The sequence below is a fragment of the Protopterus annectens genome, chromosome 9.part0, assembly GCF_019279795.1.
Source record: "Protopterus annectens isolate FY-2018-M chromosome 9.part0, PAN1.0, whole genome shotgun sequence".
In the NCBI taxonomy this organism is placed as follows: Eukaryota; Metazoa; Chordata; order Ceratodontiformes; family Protopteridae; genus Protopterus; species Protopterus annectens.
In genome coordinates this window covers 270,613,951-270,637,519 of record NC_056743.1, presented here as the reverse complement: position 1 = coordinate 270,637,519, position 23,569 = coordinate 270,613,951, and the positions used below count along the sequence as shown (strand labels likewise).

The window sequence follows — 23,569 nt, the reverse complement described above, 5'->3', positions numbered from 1 at the left end:
ACAATGAAGGAGAATATTGTCTATACTCATTGGATGTACACAGACAATTACGTTTTTACTTGGATAGGACCAAATCTATCCACAAGTCAGATCAACTTTTCATCTCCTTCTCTGGACCAAAAATGGGATGTGCCGTATCAAAAGTCACTTTATGAAAATGCCTCAGAGATTGTATTACTTTTTCGTACTCACAATCGAATGAACCTAACCTGTCAATATCAAAGCACATTCAACATGAGCCATAGCAACTTCTGTCGCTTTTCACTCCAGAGCCTCTATGGATGAAATTTGCACAGCAGCTATTTGGGCTAAACCCCATACTTTCATCAAACATTACAAATTGGACATGATCTCCAGGGGAAGAGCTGCCTTTGGCTCAGTGGTGCTCAGGAATGTTCTTCCACAAGGGCCACCCAGGTTTTCAAGTAGCTTGGGATTCTGTCCCATCAGTGATGAATGGGAAGAAGATTAATATCAGATATGTCTTACCATAATGTTCCGTCTCTGTTGTTGGTCTTCTTCCATTCATCACGTCCCACCCTCCGCCCCCCACCAAAGGCTCCTGGTGGATCTTATGGGTCCTTGTGGTGTTTTCAGGGTTTTTGTGCAGAAATGGCCTCTGCTTTTATGTGTTTCATGCAAACTTGATCTGAGGTAACTGAGAGAAGGGCATTAAGGGGTAGCAGCTTAGCTCAAGAGTTTTTGATGTATGCGAGCTTGGTATTAGGCCGACTCTGTTCCGAGGGCTCAGAACCGACCCCATCAGTGATGAATGGAGGAAGATTAACAACACAGTTGGAACGTTATAGCAAGACAACTTCTTTTTTTTTTGGTCTGTGAGTTTCTTAAACTGATAGAGCTGCTTTCTGTTTTGACTGCTCCATTTTGTTTTCTGTTTTAAGAAATCTGCCTGGCCTGGTGTTTTTGTTCAGACACTTAAATTATCTAGGGTGCACATTTCACGTTTTTTTTTTCCTTTGGTTAAATTGTTTCTCAAGAGATACTTAAATATACAGTGAATTTCTGGGTGTTTCTCTTTTCTGGCAAGATGCCAAGCCTGTATAAACTACAAGTACTGGTGGTGATTCCCTGCTAGTTTTTCTTCACCCTCCCTTCCATTCCTTGATCTGGTTTTTAAACCTGGTGATTTTAAGTTGCCCAGCTTTATAAGCTCATTCCTTTCTACACTGCTGTTGATATCTTGAATTATTTACTTGCCTTTCCTTGTGCTTTTTTTTTTTTAAAGTGAATTCTGCCTCTCATTGTCTATTCTACTGATTTACTTGCTCTGAACACCTTATCTAGCTAGCTGTTGGATAAAGTAGGTATTTTTACACTCCAGCAAGCACTTTTCTGTGTTTTTACATCAGTCAGTGGATTTTCCATCTAGTGGCATTGGGTGGTATCTTGGTCTGTTTAGGCTCGCATAACACACTTGAGATTTCTGAATGTAGTTTTATTGGCTGGAGGGCTTATTAATCAGTTTATCTTGTTTTTAGTAACTTTAGAAATTCTGTACAATTAAGTGGCTCTTGGCTCATTTCTACAACGTGAAGTACTTTTAATCAAGAATCAAGTTTTTTATAAGCTGTTCAAAAGTACACTGCTTTATCCGTATATTTTGGTTTTGTTTGTGGTAGCATTTCACTTCAGACACTCCTTTACTGTGTTTTTACATTAGGAGGACTGGGATTATTCATCTAGTGGCAGTAGGTGTTTACCTGGTCTATCTGATCTGGGATGCACACAAAAGGGCTATAAGTGCAGTCATTGTATTGGCCAGAGGGCTCAGTCAGTTTTCTGTATTTCCAGTGGTGGTATAAATTCAATACATTTGCACAGAGTTGTTCGCTGTGCCAGTGCCCTGTAGAGATGTAAATATCTGGAAACACTGCTTATGTTCATTACACTGTTAAAGTTTACAGTGCTAGTTACCTGATAACACCTAGGACTATTGCTGCCCAGGGAGTATCTGATTTGGAGCTGGACAGCATCACTGGTTCATTTAGCTGCAGATTACGCCATGTAAGCACACTTCCCTCATCTGTTTACATACACCCTCCACTCCTATCCTTTCAAGTACACATTAGGACCTGCAAATGTGGATGGGCATTTTCCTGCTATCCTTTGCATGCAGCTTGATGGACATGGGTATGCTGAAGCAATTTAACAATTGCCTTATGTACACTAACAACCACTTAATTCTTGAACAGGCAAATACAGTATGCGATTAATGTAGTTACACATTGACATTGGAGGCTAGACGCTGACATACAGACACAAAAAGTAAAAAAAAGGTTGTCAGTGACTCTCACATATGACTCACCACAGCCATAAAGGACCACACGCATAGACCCATATATACGGCAGTGTTCACATTCAACTTACCCAAACCTCAAAAGCCTCTCGGGTGCAGTCCTCAGAAACTCCACATGTACACAGACAAGACAGTTCCCATCCGCAACACACAAAACCACATCTCATTGTGCCTCAACTACCAAGCCCATAGGGCAAAACACTCCACAACCCAGTATTCTGGTCATAGGAGACTCCATTGTGAGTCAAACTGATGTCCCTCTTACCAGGCTGGATAAGGGGAAGGTTACAATTAGTTGCCCGTCAGGGACCAGGATTCACCAGATCACACACTCACTCAGGTCACTTATCCCTAAGTACCAGTATGACGTAGTCATAGTCATGTGAATGACCTGAGATGTACCTCTGTGGACTATATGAAGAGAGACATGATTGAGCTCTCAGAATGTGTGTCACAGGCTGGTATGAGCCTAGCATTGAGCAGCATCCTAGCTTCTCCAAGGATGATGCCACAATGCCAACAGAAAATAATTGACTTTAACAAGTGGCTTAGCTACTGGTGTCATTCCAAAGGGGTCCAGTGCTTGTCAGCCTGGCAGGACATGGTTGATAGGCCACCCTGATGTCCTTCAAGGATGCATCTGCAGTCCTAACATATGGGTTGTCCTGCCTCAGGCAGCCCTTCGGTCGGCCAGATTCCAAAGTCTGGGTCTGGCCTCGGCTGATGTCGCACTTCACCCGACGTCACAGCTGCTGGGGTATAAAGGCATCAGCCGACGCCATTTTCCTCAGTCTTTCTTGCCGCGGTGCCCAAGCAGAAGCTGTTCGCAAGTGCCGGTCGGTCAGATCCAGAGATTTCTACTACCGAAGACTTCTAAAAAGCTAAGTACCCCGTTGGGGACTCTTTCTTGCCTCAGCCGATGTCAGACAAAGTAAATAATTGTTTAACTTGTGGGAAACAAATACCTCATAAGGATTTCCACTCTTACTGCCTTCCTTGTTTAGGCCCAGACCACGACGTATCAGCTTGTCTAGCCTGTGCTTCCTTCAACCGACGGACGCTTAGACGTCGGTCGGAGTTTGCAGAGGAGTTTTTTGGTCCCGCTTTTGCATACAAAATGCCATCTGAGACTCCGACTACACAATTAGCTAAAAAGCGCAAGGAAAAGGACCGACACTCGCGGTCCGTGGTTTCGGCTGAAACCACGGTTAGGCCAACCGCGAGTGTCTCGGTTTCGGCTGAAACCGAGTCCTCGGTTCTTCCTTTGGCCGAAAGCATGCCTCCGATAGCCGAGGCCTCACAGAGCTTGGCTGAATCTGCTACTGAAATTCCCCCTACAGAAGCAGGCACCCAGGATTTGTCAGATACTATTCCTTTAGACATATCTACCCCTGCACGTGGGGCTGCTAGACCCCCTTCTTCTATGTTTATCAAGGCTTTTCCCAGGGCTAAAGCAGCTAAATCTTCTAAGGCCTTACCTGCTAAAACTCCCTCACACAGGCCTACCTCTAGTTCCCAAATGCTCAGCCTGGCCGAGGATCTCATTTCTTTGATCAGGGGATCCCAACCTCACCCAGACAGGGCCTCTCAACCTCCTCCAGATAAGAGGCCTAGGACTGAACCCCCGGAACCTGTCTCTACAGACTATTCCTCTGATGACTCAGATATTTCAGACCCTCAGGAAGGCCCATATTCTCCTTATGAGGATTCTGATGCAGAAGACTCCATTCCTTCTGCTTCTCCTCCTGAAGAATTTTCTTTTGGGAAAACCTTACATGCTATGAGGGAACACTTCCAATGGCAGGGCCAGGATTTTTCAGATTCAAGGAAAAGGCTAAGGATTTTTTACACTTACCACAGCATAGGCCTTTAGCCATTCCTCCAGTACTAACAGTTGTTGATGATGCATATAATGATGCCTGTACTGCCCCTGATTCCCTTCCTCCGGCCCCTGCCAAGCCTGACAGATATTACAGGGTCCCGGACACACGCTACCATTTGTATAAGGCTCCTGTTGCAGACCCTGAAACCATTTCACAGGGCCCTAAAGGTGTGGCAGCTGCCTCTGCCAAAAACCCTCTCCCCTCTGAAAGGGAATCTAGAGCATTAGAGAGATGGGGTAAAAAGGTTTATACTTCTGCTACTCTTTCGGCCAGGGCCTTAAACTGTCAATTTCACATGATTCAGTACCAGGAATTTTTGTTAGACCAGCTAAATAAAAAACTGTCCTCTCCTGAACCTATAGACCGCAAGTCCCTTCAGGATTTGGTACATAACTCTCAGCAGGTCAGTAACCATTTCTTAAAATGTGGCTATGATGCACTGGAGGCTTCCTTTAGATCAGCTATGACTGGAACAGTGATTCAAGGCATGCCTGGTTAAAAGAACAATCCTTACCAGACCATGTTAAGTCAAAACTCCTAGATGCTCCTATGGAGAAACAAAGTTTGTTTGGCTCCCCTGCACAGGAGGTTCTAAAGAAGGTGGAAGAAAAAGCAAAATCTGTCCAAACAGTCAAGGATTTCTTACAGGTCCAACCTCCGAGGTTTAGCAGAAATTGGCCTTCGAAGAATTGGTCCTTTCCAGACACCTCCAGAGCACAGAGAGGCAGAAATAGACGCCCAAGAGGCAGAGGTCAATCCAGGGGTGCCTACAGGGGACGTCAATGGCAACCTACCAACCAGAGAAGTACTGCCACAGATTCAACTACAACCACTTCCACAGGACAGACACAATGACTTGGCTCTGATTCCGCCTACCAGGGAACAACTGGAAGCACCCTTGAAGGAAAACTAGCCTTATTTTCCAACAACTGGCATTACATTACAGGAGACAAATGGACTTTACAAACAATAGACAAGGGCTACAGGTTTCACTTCCACACTCTACCAAAAAAGAGAGGAATGCCAAACCTACCACCAAGCCAAAAAACAGACTCTCTAAGACAAATCAACAACTTACTAAGGATGAGAGCTATAGAAAAGGTACCGCCTATGGAACAAGGCCAAGGATTTTACTCCAGGCTTTTCCTTGTACCAAGAAAAGAAAATCAATGGAGACCTATTATCGACTTGTCTGCTCTGAACACATACCTCATTGTTCCAAAATTCAAAATGCTGACCCTCCAGCAACTTCTTCCCATGCTGGGCAAGGAGTCTTGGCTGATGACTCTAGATCTCAAGGAGGCATACCTGCACGTCCCTATACAACCAGATTGCAGAAGACACCTCAGATTTCTTGCAGGATCAGAGCATTATCAATTCTCAGTATTGCCCTTTGGCTTATCTACTGCGCCCAGAGTATTCACGAAATACCTGGCATCAGTAATTGCTCATTGCAGGCTTCAGGGAATTCAAATTTACCCATACCTGGACGACTGCCTAATACAAGCGGACAACAAGGCAAAACTAACAAAAGATTTGGAAAAGGTCATACAACTGTTGCAAGCCTTGGGATACACAGTCAATATGCAAAAGTCAAGACTAGTACCATCCCAAAGGATAACATTCTTGGGTGCAGAACTGGATACATCCACTCAGATGGCGTTTCTCACAGAAGAAAAACAAAAGCAACTACCAGTCTATTTCATGACATTAACAACACAAACTCAGCTTACTGCAAGGAAAGTCCTGCAAGCCCTGGGTTACATGCCATCCTGCATAATATTGATTCCGCATGCCAGGCTGCATATGAGAAAGTTGCAATGGTACCTAAGGAATGTATGGTCTCAACACAAGCACAGTCTAGCAGCCCAGATTCCAATAATTCCATGCCTGAAGCAAGAATTCCTGTGGTGGGCTCAGGCCTGTCAGTTGAACAGAGGATTGCCTTTCCACAAACCTCATCCAAGCCAGACCATCACCACGGATGCCTCAGACCTAGGCTGGGGGGCACACATGGTGGACAAGTGTATATAAGGCCTATGGACCCAAGACCAGCTGAATCTACACATAAATCTAAAGGAGATGCTGGCAGTGAAACATGCGATCCAGGCATTCAGACCATTCCTTCAACAAGGTCACCTGCTGATAAGGACGGACAATACCACAGTCATGTGGTACATCAACAAACAGGGAGGTACACACTCATATCCTCTATGCCGGATGGCAATGGACCTGTGGAATGTGGCCCTGAATCTCAACATTAAACTTCAGGCCAGATTTGTACCAGGAAAAGAAAATTCACTAGCAGACACCTTAAGCAGAACTACCACGGATGCTCACGAATGGATGTTGCATCCAGATATCTTCAAAACCATAACAAAGAAATGGGGACTACCAGAGATAGACCTGTTCGCCACCCCACACAACCACCAATTGAAGAAATTCTGCACAAGAGCATACCACCCACTTGCTTGGAGGGTGGACTCCCTCCTTCAGCTGGAAAAACCTGACAGCATATGCATTCCCACCTCTTCCTTTGATGTACAAAGTCCTACTGAAGATCAAAGAGGATCAGCCAAGGGTAATCCTGATAGCTCCAGACTGGCCGAGGCAACATTGGTACCCGCTACTGAGAAGCATGTCTCGGACACACGCATGGCCTCTACCTCTATGTCCCTTACTTCTAACACAGAACTACTACAAGATCCTACATCCAAACTTGAAAACACTGCAGCTAGCTGCTTGGAATATTGCATAAAACAAAATAACCCAGATTTATCTCAGAGGGTTAAGGACATTATCCTGGAGGCTCGCAGACCCTCCACAAGGAAAACTTATTCAGCCAAATGGAAAAGATACCTCATTTGGAGTGCAGCAAAGGGAGAAAATGTCACATTGGCAAACATAGCACACATCCTGGAATACTTAGCAGAACTGTTCCACAGTGGCCTGTCCTACTCCTCCATTAAGATTCATGCATCAGCAATTTCAGCAGAATACAACATGGATCCTCCTGTCTTCTCTCATCCTCTACTCAGGCAGTTCTTGAGAGGAATCAAAAATGTAAAGCCTCCAAGGAAACCACCTTTACCTACATGGGATCTCAACTTTGTGCTGGAAAAGTTAACACTTCCCTTTTGAACCAGCAGCAACAGCAGATTTACAGTTCTTGTCTTGGAAAACTGCTTTCCTGCTAGCAATCACTTCAGCAAGAAGGGTATCTGAGTTACAGGCATTAATGGCAGTACAGCCCTTCCTTATCTTCCATCAGGATAGAGTGTCTCTGAGAAATAACCCTACCTTTATGCCAAAAGTGGTCTCCAGAGTATCATTGAACCAAGCGATTCATTTACCTACATTCTTCCCCAACCCACAGAACAGGGGGGAAAGACTGCTACATACCTTGGATGTGCACAGACAATTACGCTACTATCTGGACAGAACTAAGACCAACAGAAAAACTGACCAGCTTCTGGTAGCATATGCAACAGGAATGCAAGGAAAAGCAATTTCAAAACAGACAATCTCAAAATGGATAGGAAATTGCATTCGATTTTGCTACTCTTTTCATGGAAAGACAACTCCTGAAAATATCAGACCTCATTCCACAAGAGCTACAGCCACCACTACAGCTTTCCTACGAGGAGTGGCTACCAAAGACATTTTAGAAGCTGCTACTTGGAGCTCCGTGCATACATTTGCCAAGCATTATAACCTTCCTTTATACTCCAGATCCCGAGCAGGTTTTGCAACTGCTGTGTTGCAAGGGATCTTGACTACACCATCTTTATCTTAGTGCCTCCTCCCCCAGTTTGGCTATGGTATTCTACCCATATGTTAGGACTGCAGATGCATCCTTGAAGGACATAGTACAGTTTTGTACCTACCATAAATGTAGATGTCCGATAGGTATGCATCTGCAGTCAGGATTACCCACCCTCCTTCCCCTCTGTGGTATTCCTAGGGTATTTACCCATCTTTTAGCTAGCTGGGGGAATTTATTATGGTGTATTTGTTTGTATATATGTATATATGTATATATATATATATATATATATTTTTTTTTTTTGCTCTCTACTGTTTGGAATTATTTGCATTTATCCAAATTTAGCCTTCCTAGAGGGCACCTGGCATCTGGGGCAAGAAACACTGAGGAAAATGGCGTCGGCTGATGCCTTTATACCCCAGCAGCTGTGACGTCGGGTGAAGTGCGACATCAGCCGAGGCCAGACCCAGACTTTGGAATCCAGCCGACCGAAGGGCTGCCTGAGGCAGGACAACCCATATGTTAGGACTGCATCTACATTTATGGTAGGTACAAAACTGTACTTTTTGTCAGAGATGGTCTTCACGTGTCATCTCTAGGCTTTTGGATATTGGTAAAAACATCCACCCCTATAGTGCCTTTTTTAGGCATTGCCAAACAGACAAACCTTCCAGCATAAGAAAAGCTACTCAGGACAAGCTCAAGGTATTACTGCTTAATGCTAGGAGCTTCAACAAGAAACTGCATTCCCTAGAAGGTGTCCTTACCCTGGAGAATGCTGACTTCTATGCAGTTACTGAGCCATGGTTCACATTCACAGAAAGCACTCCAGCAGTACATGGCTGTAATGCTTTTAATACATTCCGACCACCCACTGAACATGGGACAGCTAAAGGTGGAGGTGTATTTATCTACATAAAGGATAAGCACACCTCAAAGCTGGTCAGACGATATGACATGTTTGAGCTAATTCATGTCCAACTAACCTTGGTAAGAATCCATCACCATATTCTTGCTAGCTACATGTCCCCCACTATGAACAACAAAACCCATGCATCATACCTGAAGTTACTAGAATCACTCATCATCCAGCCCAGTACCATACTCATGGGTGATTTTAACTACCCTTCCATTATTTGGGAGGTCATACATGACCACTAACATGCAGGCCAAAATATTTCTTGATTTTAGAAATTCAGATGTCCTGGAGCAGCTAGTCTGCACTCTCACTAGGGAAACAAATATCTGGTACTCACAAATATGAGAGAGAACCCCCCCCCCCCCGAGTTATGTCCTCACTAGTAAGATCAGATCACAAAGCAGTCTCCCTTGAAGTAAAGGTAAAACTAGTCCCACCATCTAACCTCAAAAACTTTTAAGTACTTCTCTAAATTAAATTACCCCCTGTTAAGGAATGGCATACCTAGTTTCCAAACTCCCCCAAATCCAGAAAACCCTGAAACCTAGAGGCAAACACAAAAGCCCTGTATGACCATATAAACAACTGCATAGAAATGGAAGTACCAGACTGAAATAAACCCAGGTCAAACCATAAAAACATGCCACCCTGGTGGCCCCCTAGTATTAATAGATTGTTCTACAAACAAAAGAAAATCCTATTTAGAAGGAAAAGGGAATGTACACAACAGAGAAATAAGTCCCTTATTAGTCTAAATCAGTGAATCAGTGTACTAGTCAAGTCTCTGAAAGTAGATTTTGAGGTAAAAGTAGCCTCCAAAGCTAAGGATAACTATAAGGCATTTTTCAGTTATGTCCGCAATCTTAAGGGCAGCACCCAACAACATGTGGAATTAGTTGTAGATGGTGTCGCCTATACTGAGCCAAAAGACCTAGCAAATCTGCAAGCCGGCAAATTCATCTCACATTTCACATCCGTATCACCCTCAGTTCTCCCCCAAAAAATACTCTCCACCACCAGTTATTTCCAAGAACAGGTTGTCACTGTGCTTTCTAAAGCTAGCAACACAGCTTCAGTGGGGCCTGGCAATATACCAGATTGCCTCATAAACAGCTTAAATCAGGACTTAGCAGGCTGTTTAGATCTCTATTTAAAGACTGCCTCTGGACTGGCTTTGTCCTGATAGGGTGGAGGACAGCAACAGTCACCTCTCTGCTTAAAGGGGAACCATCTACAGCCTGGGAAAATTATAGACCCATAAGGTTGTCTAAGGTCATGGAAGAATAAACATGGACCTGATAAATAATGACATAGGACATCTCCAAACACTGGACCTGATCCAGTTTACCTTTGCCAAGGACAGGTCATTCTTACTGAATCTGGTGGGTTTCTTTAAGAAAGTCAGAGAGTCCATGGATGAGAGTAAAACAGTACATATCCCCTCCCTTGACTTGGCCAAGGCATTTGACACAATCCCCCACTTGGGTGTTTAACTTATAAAACCAGGCATAAATCCCTATGTCATCAGATGGATAGCCAACTGTCTCATTGACAGGACGTGTGGTTAAAGTGGGTGAATCCAGATCCAGTAAGAGGCCAGTTACTAGTGTGCTACAGGGCCCTGTACTGGTACCATCCTTTTTGGAATATACTTCCCTGAAGATGTTCATCGTGCATACAGCTGCAGTCATAACAGATGGGTTCTCCTACCGTCAGGTGGGTCCTCGGTTGGCCGAATTCCAAAGTCTAGGTCCGGCGTCGGTTGTCGTTGCTTCTTCCCTGACGTCAGTGCGACAGGGGTATAAAAGAACCAGCCGACGCCATTTTCTTCAGTCTTTCTTGCCGCGCGGTGCCCGAAGCAGAAGCAGTTCGCAAGTGCCGGTCGTCCAGCTCCTGAAATTACGAAAATTTTGAAACCGAAGTCTTCTTGAAAGCTAAGTACCCCGTTGGGGAAACTTTTCTTGCCTCAGACCGATATCAGACAAAGTTAATAATTGTATTTCATGTGGGAAGCAAATACCGCATAAGGATTTCCATTCCCTCTGTATACCTTGTTTAGGCCCAGACCACGACGTCTCGCTCTGTCGCTTTTGTGCTACATTTAACAAACGCACCATTAAGCATCGGGCGGAGTTCGCCCAGCATTATTTTGGAAAAACATTTAACTATATTATGTCGTCGGATACACCGACTCCAATTTTGTCTAAAAAACGCAAAGATAATGACCGACACACGAGGTCCATGGCCTCTACCGACACCACGCCAAAGCCGACTACATGTGGTCTGGTTCTCCGCGAGGTGCCTACGCAGCCCCTGACTACCGACGACACTTCATTGGCGGTGTCTCCTGTGCCCAAGGTCGCAGGCTCCTCGGCCCACACCCCGACTACAGATACCGAAGCCACTCTTGGCGTTGAACCTCAAAATGTGGACAGGACTACCTCCACTCAAGGTGTCTTCAGACCTTCTTCTTCTTTCTCCATCAAGGCTTTCACTAAGTCTAAAGCAGCCATGCACTCTAAGAGACAAGCTACACTGGGCCCATCTCCAGGCCCCATGCCTAAAAAGTAGATGCTTAAAATGGCTGAGGATTTAATTACTCTTATCAGGGGTTCTCAACCCCCACCTGGCAAAAGGCCCAGAGGGGAGGAAGAATCCCCCTCCTCTGATCAGGGCTCCATTATTTCAGAGCACTCTGATGATCAGGAACATTCTTACTCCCCTTTTGAAGACTCTGATGCGGAGGAGTCCATTCCTTCTGTATCCCCCCCAGAGGATTACTCATTTGGGGAAACTCTGCATACTTTAAGGGAACACTTCCACTGGGAAGGCCAAGATTATTCTGATTCCAAGAAAAAGCTTAGGGAATTTCTCTTACTACCTCAGCACAGGCCTCTGGCTATACCTCCTGTCTTGGACATCCTAGATGATGTCTACTCGGAGGCCTGCCTTAACCCAGACTCTCTACCTCCAGCCCCAGTTAAGCCTGACAGGTACTACAGGGTTCCTGACTCACACCAATTTCTATACAAAAGCCATGCTGCTGACCCAGAAACCATCTCACAGGGCCCCAAGGGAATTAAGGCCTCCACTGCTAAAAATCCATTACCTTCCGAGAGAGATTCCAGATGCTTAGAAAGGTGGGGAAAAAAGGTATATACTTCGGCTACCTTAACCATGAGGGCCTTAAACTGTCAGTTCCATATGCTAAAATACCAGCAGTTTTTGTTATCACAATTGAAAAGTAAAATGTCACAACCTGAACAACCAGACTTGAAGGAGTTGCAGGATTTGATGCATAGTGCAGAACAAGTGGGTAAGCATACCTTACAATGTGGTTTTTGATGCTCTAGAGGCCTCATGTAGAGCTGCTGTTACAGGATCAGTCATACGTAGACATGCCTGGCTCAAGGAACAAACCTTGCCTGATCATGTCAAAGCTAAATTACTAGATGCCCCTCTTCAAAAGGATGTATTATTTGGTGCTAATGCTGAGGAGGTATTAAGGAAAATGGAGGAAAAGGCTAAGTCAATGCAAACTGTGAAAGATTTTCTACAGGTACAACCCCCACGTTTCAGTAGAAATTGGCCTTCCAAAAATTGGTCCTTTCCAGCCACGGACAGACCCCAAAGAGGCAGATACAGGCGCCCGAGGGGCGGAGGACAATCCCAAGGATCCTTTAGAGGCAGACAATGGCAAGCTCCTACACAAAGAGGTGGTGAGGATAACTCGCAATCATTCAGAAAGCAAGCCCAATGACTTTCCCCTTTGCATGCCAAGCAAGACTCAAATGGCAGCCCCCTTAGGAGGAAAGCTGGCATTATTTTCAAAGAATTGGCATATTGTCACAAGACAAATGGATCCTGGACATTATAAACAGAGGCTACAGATTCCATTTTCACACCCTTCCAAAAATGAGAGGCATGCCATACCTGCCACACAATCAAAGGGAAGAGGCACAAAGGCAAATTACAGATCTCATAGACATGAAAGCTATTCAAGAGGTACCTACGCATGAACAAGGTCAAGGTTTTTATTCCAGGCTATTCCTGGTACCAAGGAAGGGAAAAGATTGGAGACCTATTTTGGACCTGTCCATCCTAAACACATTTCTACTCATACCAAAATTCAAGATGCTCACTCTACAGCAACTTGTTCCCATGCTGGGCAAGGAGTCTTGGCTGGTAACATTGGACCTCAAGGAGGCATACCTGCATGTCCCAATCAGACAAAATTGCAGAAGATACCTCAGATTTCTTGCAGGTTCAATCCATTATCAATTCTCTGCATTGCCCTTTGGCTTATCTACTGCGCCCAGAGTATTCACGAAATGCCTGGCATCAGTAATTGCCTACTGCAGACTTCAAGGGATACAAATATACCCTTATTTGGACGACTGCCTGATCCAAGCGGACAGCAAGCACATTCTTCTGAAACATCTGGCTTATGTAATAATGTTGTTGAGCTCTCTGGGATACAGTCAACAAAAAGAAATCAAGGCTAATACCCTCTCGGAAGATAATTTTCCTGGGTACCAACTTGGACACAAACACCCAGATGGCCTACCTCACGCCAGCGAAGCAGGGGCAACTAACTCAATACTTCAGAGCACTAGCAAATTGCACCAGGCTGACTACAAGGAAAATCCTGCAGGCTCTGGGATTCATGGCATCTTGCATCTTACTAATCCCATGTGCAAAGCTGCATATGAGGAAACTTCAATGGTACCTGAAAAACATATGGTCTCAACACAGCCACAGTTTGGAAACAATAATACCACTAATTCCATGTCTGCAAAAGGAATTTCTGTGGTGGGCTCAAGCATGCCAAACAAACACAGGTCTTCCATTCAGCAAGCCTCAAGCAAATCAAGTCATCACAACAGACGCCTCGGACTACGCCTGGGGGGCGCACATGACAGACCGGTGCATTCAGGGCAAATGGTCCCAAAAAGAAAAGCACCTTCACATCAATCAAAAGGAAATGCTAGCAGTAATAAATGCTATTATAGCTTTCAAGGACATTCTGCAACCAGGTCAACTATTGATAAGAACGGACAACACCAACACCACAGTTATGTGGTACATAAACAAACAGGGAGGAACACATTCATACCCCCTATGCAGACTGGCCATGTCACTTTGGAACATGGCCATGGACTTGCAAATCGAACTACAAGCACAGTACTTGCCAGGCAAGGAAAACACGCTGGCAGACAACCTAAGCAGAAATATGACAGATCCACACAAATGGAAGTTGCATCCAAAAGTTTTTACAGAAATAATCCAAGCATGGGGAAGGCCAGACATAGATCTCTTTGCCTCCCACAAAAATCACCAATTGACAAAATTCTGCTCAAGGATTTTCCATCCAAAGGCCTGGAGAGTGGACGCTCTCTTTCAGTTGGACATCAATGACCGTTTATGCCTTCCCACCTCTTCCTCTGCTGCCCAAAGTTCTATTGAAAACCAGAGCAGACAGACCAACGATGATCCTCATTGCTCCGGACTGGCCAAGACAACACTGGTACCCACTCCTGAGGAGCCTGACGCATTCCCCACCATGGACCCTGCCTCTAATGCCTCTTCTTCTGACTCAGCACAGCTTCAAAACTCTTCACAGCCAGCTAAAAACACTCAATCTAGCCGCATGGAAGATTCCTTAGCATCACAACAGACCCTACTCTCCAAGGAGGTGCAGGATGTCATTTTGGAGGCCAAAAGGCCATCAACTAGAAAAGCTTACTCCGCAAAATGGAAACGGTTTTGTGTCTGGAATGAGAAAAAGGGCCAGGATCCTGAAAAACTGAATTTACCTCAAATACTACAGTATTTAGCTGAGCTGCTAAGCAGTGGACTTTCATTCTCCTCCATCAAAATCCGTGCCTCAGCCATTTCTGCAGAATACAACACTGATCCACCCTTATTCTCTCACCCTCTCTTAAGACAGTTCCTCAGAGGGGCTAAGAATCTAAGACCCCCAAGAAAACAGCCAATACCTGCTTGGGATCTCAATTTCATTCTGGAAAAACTGACCTTGCCTCCCTTTGAACCAGCTGCCTCATCAGATTTGCAATATTTGCCCTGGAAAACAGCTTTCCTTCTGGCAGTTACCTCAGCTCGTAGAGTTTCAGAACTACAAGCTCTCATGGCTGTGCAGCCTTTCATCATCTTCCATCAGGACAGAGTTTCCTTACGAACCAACCCGTCCTTTATGATAAAGTGGTATCCAGGGTAGCTTTGAATCAGGCCATACACTTACCTACCTTCTATCCTAATCCTCAAAACAAAGGGGAGAGATTACTACACTCCTTGGATATCCACAGACAACTACGTTATCTGGACAGAACAAAGCCTTTCAGAAAATCAGAACAGCTCTTTGTGTCCTATGCTGTAGGAGCTCAAGGAAAGCCAATTTCGAAACAGACAATCTCAAAATGGATAGCCCACTGCATACGCTTTTGCTATTCTTTTCATGGCAAAACTGTACCTACAGGCATCAGATCTCACTCCACAAGGGCCACAGCTACCTCTGCAGCCTTCCTCAGAGGAGTACCTACCAAAGATATTTTGGAAGCAGCCACTTGGAGTTCTGTACATACCTTCTCCAAGCACTACCACCTACCATTATACTCCAAAACTAGAGCAGGCTTTGCCACTGCAGTCTTGCAAAGCATCCTGGCTCCACCGAGTTCCACCTAGTGCCTACCACCCCTTTCTTAGCTTTGGGATTCTACCCATCTGTTACGACTGCAGCTTGTATGCACGATGAACATCGTACAGTTTTGTACCTACCATAAATGTAGATGTTCGAGTGCTAATACAGCTGCAGTCCAGGTTTCCCTCCCTCCTTCCCCTCTTGGGACAGGCCTATAGGCTAACACATCCTCATACAACCTGATTGGGGTATTCATTTATGGTGTATTTGCTTGCAACTACTGTATTTTGATTTTTCTGCATTGCATGTTTACATAAATTTATGTATTGCCTTCCTTCTGGGGGCACCTGACATCTGGGGCAAGAAAAACTGAAGAAAATGGCGTCGGCTGGTTCTTTTATACCCCTGTCACACTGACGTCAGGGAAGAAGCGATGACAACTGACGCCGGACCTAGACTTTGGAATTCGGCCGACCGAGGACCCGCCTGACGGCAGGAGAACCCATCTGTTATGACTGCAGCTGTATTAGCACTCGAACATCTACATTTATGGTAGGTACAAAACTGTACTGTAAGGCAAGTGTGGAAGGCCTCTGGATAACAGTTTGCCGACAACTGCAAGCTGAGGGCAATCATTGTATCACCCAGTGATGTAGATATCCTTTGGGAGGGTCTAGATCAGACAAATGATTGATGCTAGAACCATGGCCTAAAATTTAAATGCAAAAAATGCATCATCATACCCTTTGGGAGGTCAAATGCCCCTGCAAATTGCAACATCAATAGCATATCCCATAAAGTGGACTCAGTTGAGAGATCTAGGTACGCAGATAGATAGCAGCCTGACCATTGACCGTCATGTGCCCACAGTGGAGAGAAAATCCTGTTATGTGGCACAACTTATAAGTAAAGGTATGGTATCCAGATCCAAAGAAAATATATTCCTGTTGTACTCTCAAGCCCTCATAAGACCAATAACTGAATACAGTGCTCTATTTGGCATGTACTTGACTAGACACTTACAGCAGCTGGAGCAACCTCGGGGGTTCCTCAAAAAGAAAGTACAGGGTGTAAAGAACATGAACTACGCAGACATAGTAAAAGCCCTATCCCTTTACTCTGTTTCCTACCTTCTATTAAGGGGTGACCTATGCGTGACCTACAAGGCACTCACAAATCCATCCCTGATGGAGCTCCTATGCATCCTCAAATCAAACAGAATGAGAGCCACCCGATCAAGGGATCTAAAATTAGTCAGTGACTCAAACATATCGTGCTGGAGAGACAGAAATGTGTCTCAGAGATTGCCTCTATTTTGAAAAAGGCTTCCTATTCACATTAAGCAAAGTGCATTTGAAAAAGGCTTCCTATTCACATTAAGCAGAGCCCTTCTCTGGCTGTCTTCAAATGCACTTTGGATCAGTGGATGGGGATTCACAAATTCACAACTGTGATAGTGCCTATGTCCCTTATGGATGAGACCATCTGTAAGATACTCAATGCAAAGGCACAACTCCACACCATCCTCTTGCCTCTAGGGGTCTGTAGTGGGGTAAAATCAGGTTATATTGGCTAGGCTTGTAAGGACCCTTAAGCCATTAACCTAGTAATTTCCTGTTAACCTATGAGTCATAGTACTTGGATTTAACCCATATTATCCAGTTCTGTTCTCTGTCAATGAGCTGAAAAACCTTTATCTTCCTGTTATGAAATCATTGTAGTCTTTGCTGAGTTCTGCACTTTCATTTCCTCTTGCTATTTTGTGTCGCACATCTCCCACTGAGCTAAAAAAAAAATACTTTTGAAGTAGTTATTTTCAGTTTGCTACCAGAGTAATTTATTCATTACATTCTACTTTTTAGTGTTTTTGTGGTTGCTGTTTAAAAAATATGCATCTGATAGGCAAATAGCCTCAACACATTTCAAATTGGATGACTATCAGGATTTCACTGTGTTTATAAACAGACTGCAAGTAAAGATGGAAGAATATCATAGTTTTATGATGTGGGAAAAGAGGCTTGTTCATGTTACAGCTGTTATTTATTTATTTTATTTATTTATTTCCAGTTTGATTACCGGGGAAGTCCACTGGGCCAGAACGTGCCCATTTTCAGTGGAGGCCCGGGGAGAAAAGCTCCAAAAGCAATGCAAATACAATCGAAGTTGCATAGTGTTGAAGGTAAAAAAAATACATGTGTAATTACATTCACACAGTTAGTAAAAAAAAGCACACAGTATACCTCAAAAACATCATTAAGGAAGGTAGATAAAACAGGTTTTCAGTAGTTTCTCTTCAGAGCAGCAAGTTTCAACTGTCTGTAATGAAGAGATCTGAGGTTACCTGATATTTACAATATTTACATACAAGGAGTAGAGAGAGAGAAATACTTGAACTGAGAAGTAGCTTAAGTTTGATTTAGTAGCAATGGAAAAATAATAGTTTTTGGGTAGTGTGAAGTGAAAGGATATAGAGGGTTCATAAGGGTAGTTAATTAAATTTAAGTGGGATGAAAGCAGGAACACTTATGTTTAGAGGACAGGTAAGAGAAAAGTTGGGCTTTGAAGGATTCAGAGTTAGATGTTGTTCTAAGTGAAGGAGGGAGAGAATTCCATTGTTGTATATAAAAATGTCAAGAAATTAATCCAGAAGAAAGCATAGTCCTTAAGCAGAAATAATAGTAAAGCCAGCAATAAAACCAACCCAAGTTAACACATTTTCAGTAAGCACTTTCATTTCTAAGATAATGAGACTTCTTCAAACTAAATAATGTAATTCTAAAATCAATAACTCAATAAATATAAACGAGTTAAGTCACAAACTATTAGTTAATGCTTTAGCCCTTTGCTTTTTAAATAAGCAACAAAATCTTCTCAGCTGTTAAGTCGAGGTGGATAGCAGGCATTCAGTTTTACCTGCCATGAGTACTCAAGCCAACCAAGCTCATCTTCAGCATTAAACATTTTGTCAAAACCCTTGATATCATCTAAAATCAACCACACATTTACCAGTTTTGTAATGTTTGTCAAGTGCATTACTTTCATCCCCCACTTTTACAGCATGTTTGCATTCATGTATTCTTTTAAACAATTCTACAAATGACTAGGTAGGCAACAAATTTGAATTTACATGTGTAATGCCCCTTGGTAGTAATTTTAAAATTATTACTAATAAGTTCATTCACATCCACATATAGATAATCACAAAAATTACAAATGTAACATTTAAACACCCATGGTGTAGTACATGTTAGGGTCTATATTATATCCTCGAACGCTTAAAAAAGCGAACTCTGATCGAACTTATTTTCGCAAAACTGCAAAATATCGAAGCAGCAGAAACTCAAATTTTTTCCTAGGGAAAGAATTCGGTTGTCCGTTTCTGTTGCTTCGGTATTTTCAGTGTTATGGTGGAAAGTTACCGGTCGGATTCAGGTAAGTGTGCAATTTGTGTGGATGTGAGTGTTAGGGTGATTTAGGTGAGTTAGGGTTAGGGCTCGGGTTAGGTGTGTGCACGATTGAGTGGACATGAGGGTTAGGGCGGATTTAAGTGAGTTAGGGTTAGGGAGTGGGTGAGGTGAGTGTGCTATAGTGACGGACCTTAGGGTTAGGGTTTGGGTTAAGGTAAGTGGGTAGTTAGTGGTGCGTGCATAGTTTAGTGTAGGGTTAGGTATCAGATTTTAGGTGTGGTGTGTGTGGATTTCTGTTTGTTTGGTGTGCTTGTGTTGTGTGTATGTGTTTTGGATCAGCGATTTTTTCCCTGGGAAAAAAATCACTGATCTGACAGTTCGAGATTGTAAGCTTTCGCTTAAATTAGGTCGATCAATCAGCGTTCACTTTAAGTGTTCAATGATATAATATAGACCCTACATGTTATGCTAGGCTCATTTAACTTAAATTGAAAATAGTTTTTAAAACTTTTGCCACTTTTTTGGACAAACACCAGATGGTCACCTACTACTTTGTAAACCTCTATACAACTTTTAAAAAATTTCCAGTTATTAGCTATGATGCTTTTAATGCCTGCAATATCCACACTATTGCTGAATTGCATGGAAGCACAAAAGTCAGCTTCCGTAGATTTTGAGTTATAATTTTATTGGATTTCCTTATGTTGCACATTTCCATGAGTTTATCTGCCACTAAGGCCATGGGGTAACCCCTACTTATAAATTTGTTACACAAACTAACACCTTCTTGAATGAAATCATCATCTGTCTTTGTCAGTTTATTTATCCTCAGTTGATGTTTAACAATATTTTCTTTCGTCGTCTTTGGGTGCATACTGCTATAATGTAGATATGCATTGTTCTGCATATCATTCTTCTATATTTTAGTCAGTAACTTCCCATTGTCCTTTAACACTTTTACATCTAAAGTGTTAATACTAAGTGTATTATGCACTGATGGCAGTTGTAAAAAAGAACTAATATTGTTAATATATGTTAAGAAATCATTCAGCAGTTCTATCCCACCTCTCCAAATCATAAACACATCATCAATGAAACATTTAAAAGTCATTATGTTGTCAGTATAAATAGTTTCTAAAATGGCCTTCTTCCATCCATACATGAAAATATTAGCATAATTGCATGGCATTGCGCCCGCCATTGCTACTCACTTGGTCTGGCAATCAATTTTACTGTTAAATTAAAAAAATATATATAACTTAAAATTATGTCTGACATTTTCATCAAAAGATTCACTGTGGTATTGGAAAATAACTTTGAATTAATTAGTTCAGTCCTAACCATTTCCATTCCATCAACATTTGGTGTTACTGTATATAAAGATTTGATATCCAGGGTGACCAACAAATCGAATTCAAAAACATTTGTATTTTCTATCTTTCTTATAAAATCAAAGGTGTCTCTAATATAGGCACCACTTAGTTCAACTATGCATTGTAGGTGTTTGTCTACAAAAATTGCCCTTTATTACTGGCAACAATGGGTCTAAGTGGGGGGAGGGGGTTATCTAAATCCTTGTATATTTTAGTAGACTGAAAATCCAGCTACATTTTAGGGCTGTCAAGCAGAAATACTTCATCTTCAGCTTCCAATACTGCTGGACCTCCTTTGATTACCTTTAAAGCTGAGATTACTCTTTTTACCAGTCTGTCGAAGAGTGCAATATGAAGCTCATTAACTCTTGTGCCCATGTAGCATTTGTAGTCATAATTACCTATCGAAATATAAATTTAAATTGAAATAAGCACCTTTATCAGAGCAAGCTGCCCTGTCAGGGCTGATACCAGGCAAAGAAAAAATTATTTAAGCTGCTGTTAGGCTTTTCTCACTCTCATTTTCTACTAATTACACATTTATTCCGCACAGTATATCTGACCATGTGACCTTTTCTCTTGCAAGTGTAAAAGGAGATAAAAGGAATAGAAATACACAAATCAACAATTTGAAATGTAGCAACATGTAATAATATGTAATTACTATTTCAAAGAAGTATCCGAATAGAACTGTGTAGAGAAAGCAGACATTAACGTAGAGACAGTTGAGTTCCTATGTATTGGTTGTTTCTACTTTTTCTGTGCTGATGTATTCAAGCCCTTGTACTTCACAGGTGGAAGAACTGGTTTATATGCTTTGCTCAGAGAAGACAAACTACTAAAAAAGCTGATGTAATATTTTGTGCAAAATGAAGCAATGTTTTCCACATCCGCTCACCTGGCTGAGTCGCTGTTTGAACTTGAATATGAGCTCAGGACTGCAGCAGCCACATCAGTAGGACAGTATCAAGGTCTTGTCATGGAACTGGTAAGTGACGAAGGGAAATGGGGAGGGAGATTTTAGATTTAGGGAGCAATCGGGAAATGGCTCAGAGTTAGGGTTGGGGAAGATCAGGAGTTGGCTCAAGAATTAGGGTTTGGGAATATTCTCGAGTTGGCTTACGACTTAGAGTTAGGATGCAATCGGGAGTTGACTCAGGAGTTAGGGAGTTGGTTCAAGAGTTGGGCTTAAAAATAGTCATGAGTTGGCTCAGAGTCAAGATTAGGGAGTGTTCAGGCTAGGGTTAGGACCAAGGATCTGGGAAGTGTAGTCAGCTTAGTGGTAGTACGTAGGAGTTGCAGTAGTAGGTATTATTGAGCTTACCAGTATGAACAATGGCAGCAGGGAAGTGTGTTGTGAGTTGACGGTTATTGTTTACATTTCAAATAGTTGATTTGTGTATTTCTATTCCTTTTATCTCATTTTACACTTACAAGAGAAAAGGTCACTAGGTCAGATATATTTTACAGACCAAATATGTAATTAGTAGGAAATGAGATTGAGAAAAGGTAAATAACACCTTTACTTGTAGTAGACACTGTTTATTTTGCCTTTTTCTTTGCCTGTAAAATATTGTGGTGACAACTTCCATGCAAGTTTGCTGTCTGCAGTTTATAACTGTTATCTTCCAAGAGCTTATAACACTGAATTTGGTACTGTTTAATGTAAAGGTAGATAATTTTATGTAGTTAACCAAGGTGGATTTTTTTTCTTTAAATCTTCCTGTTGGTATAACTGTTATTTTGATGCTCCTTGTACACTTTATTTCTCTGTATATTTACTCTGTAATTCTACTGTTTGCCTTTTGTTTAAAATGTTTATGCATTCACTTTTAAGTTCTTATCGATGTTACTATTGTACATGTAGTATTGCTGTTTATTGTCGAATTATTTACAGATGTAGTTTAGCCAGCTGTGGCTGCCATCTTTGTTTAGCTAGGTCATTTAGGCGTACTACCAGTGAAAATACAAATACTACCAGCCAAAGACATGTATCTGGAGCATTTCTCCCCGGGCCTCTGCTGAAAACAGGCTCTGTGGAACCTAGTCGGACTTTCCCGGTCAACAAATGATAAAATAAATAAATAAAATAAAATATTGATGTGACTGATTTTGTATTTGGTTTAAATGAGAGGATAACTAGAAGACCCTAGTCAGGGTGATAGCAATACTGCTGTGACAGGAAGAAAGCAGAGTTAAATTAGATACTTTCACCAGACTTCATTGAGAATTTTATATACATGTACATGCGAAAATAACTTTTGTGAAGGGAAGTTACCTTGTGTAAGGTTAGACACTGTGCCTGAGGGTGCTAGGCCAAAGATCTGTAAGTTAACTGTGTGCAGCCTAATCTGGGGATGGATGTTGAAAGCTCATACCAAGGACAGCATTGAATATTCTCTTTGTCTCCTGGGGCCATATTGCAGCTTGTGAACTGAGTACTGATGTAAACTTATATATACTTTTTTTTTGTTTTTAACTTGCTTGGTACTAGTGGTGTGACCAACCCTGTCATGCTAGTTAGTACCTTCTCTTTATATTAGTGGTACCATCATACCTCCCAACCATGTCGAATTACTCTGTTTTTACCGAGTTTTGGGTGCCATGATTCCCGAGTGGCACCCCTTCATTTCCAATTTTTTTCTTTTGTTTTTTTTTTTTTTTACTTTTTCAATTTACACTCTGTCTGCACTGATGTCATCATGTGCACTATGTCAGCGCCATCAGGGCTACCAGCCAGTAGGAATTGAGCTGAAGGAGCTCACGTCCTGAACACATCATTTTTGGCTGGCCTGGCTGGAAATGCGAGCGGGAAGGGCTTATAACGGACGGATTAGCAGCAGTTAGGAGCTGGAAATGCAAGTGGGAAGGGCTTATCACAGACATATTGGCAGCAGTTCGGGCCAGGGAATTGCAAACGCGAATGCACGGATTCTAACAGATGGATTAGCAGCAGTTCAGGCCGGGGGATTGCAAATGCAAACGGACGGATCCTCAAGTAAGGAAACAGACTGGTGTGTGTGTGTGTTTGTGTGTGTCAGTGTCAGTGTCAATGTCCCCATTTAATATACCTGGTGGCTACAGGTATTCAGGCTCAAAAAGAGCCTAAAGTCCTAGCCACCACCATTTGTGAGCTTTATCCAGATTTTTTGAGTTGAGAGTTATGGTAAGAAGTGAGAACAGTTGTCCAGGTGTTTTGTGCTAAGATATGAGAGCTATGGTGAATGAGAAGTAAGAACTGAATTT

General features: G+C 42.6%; 1 protein-coding gene across 1 annotated transcript in view; it reads left to right on the top strand.

The window, feature by feature from the left end:
- Positions 1-23,569, top strand: part of PEX16 (peroxisomal biogenesis factor 16) — a 599,892-nt gene that overhangs the window by 218,789 nt on the left and 357,534 nt on the right. The window lies entirely within an intron of this gene.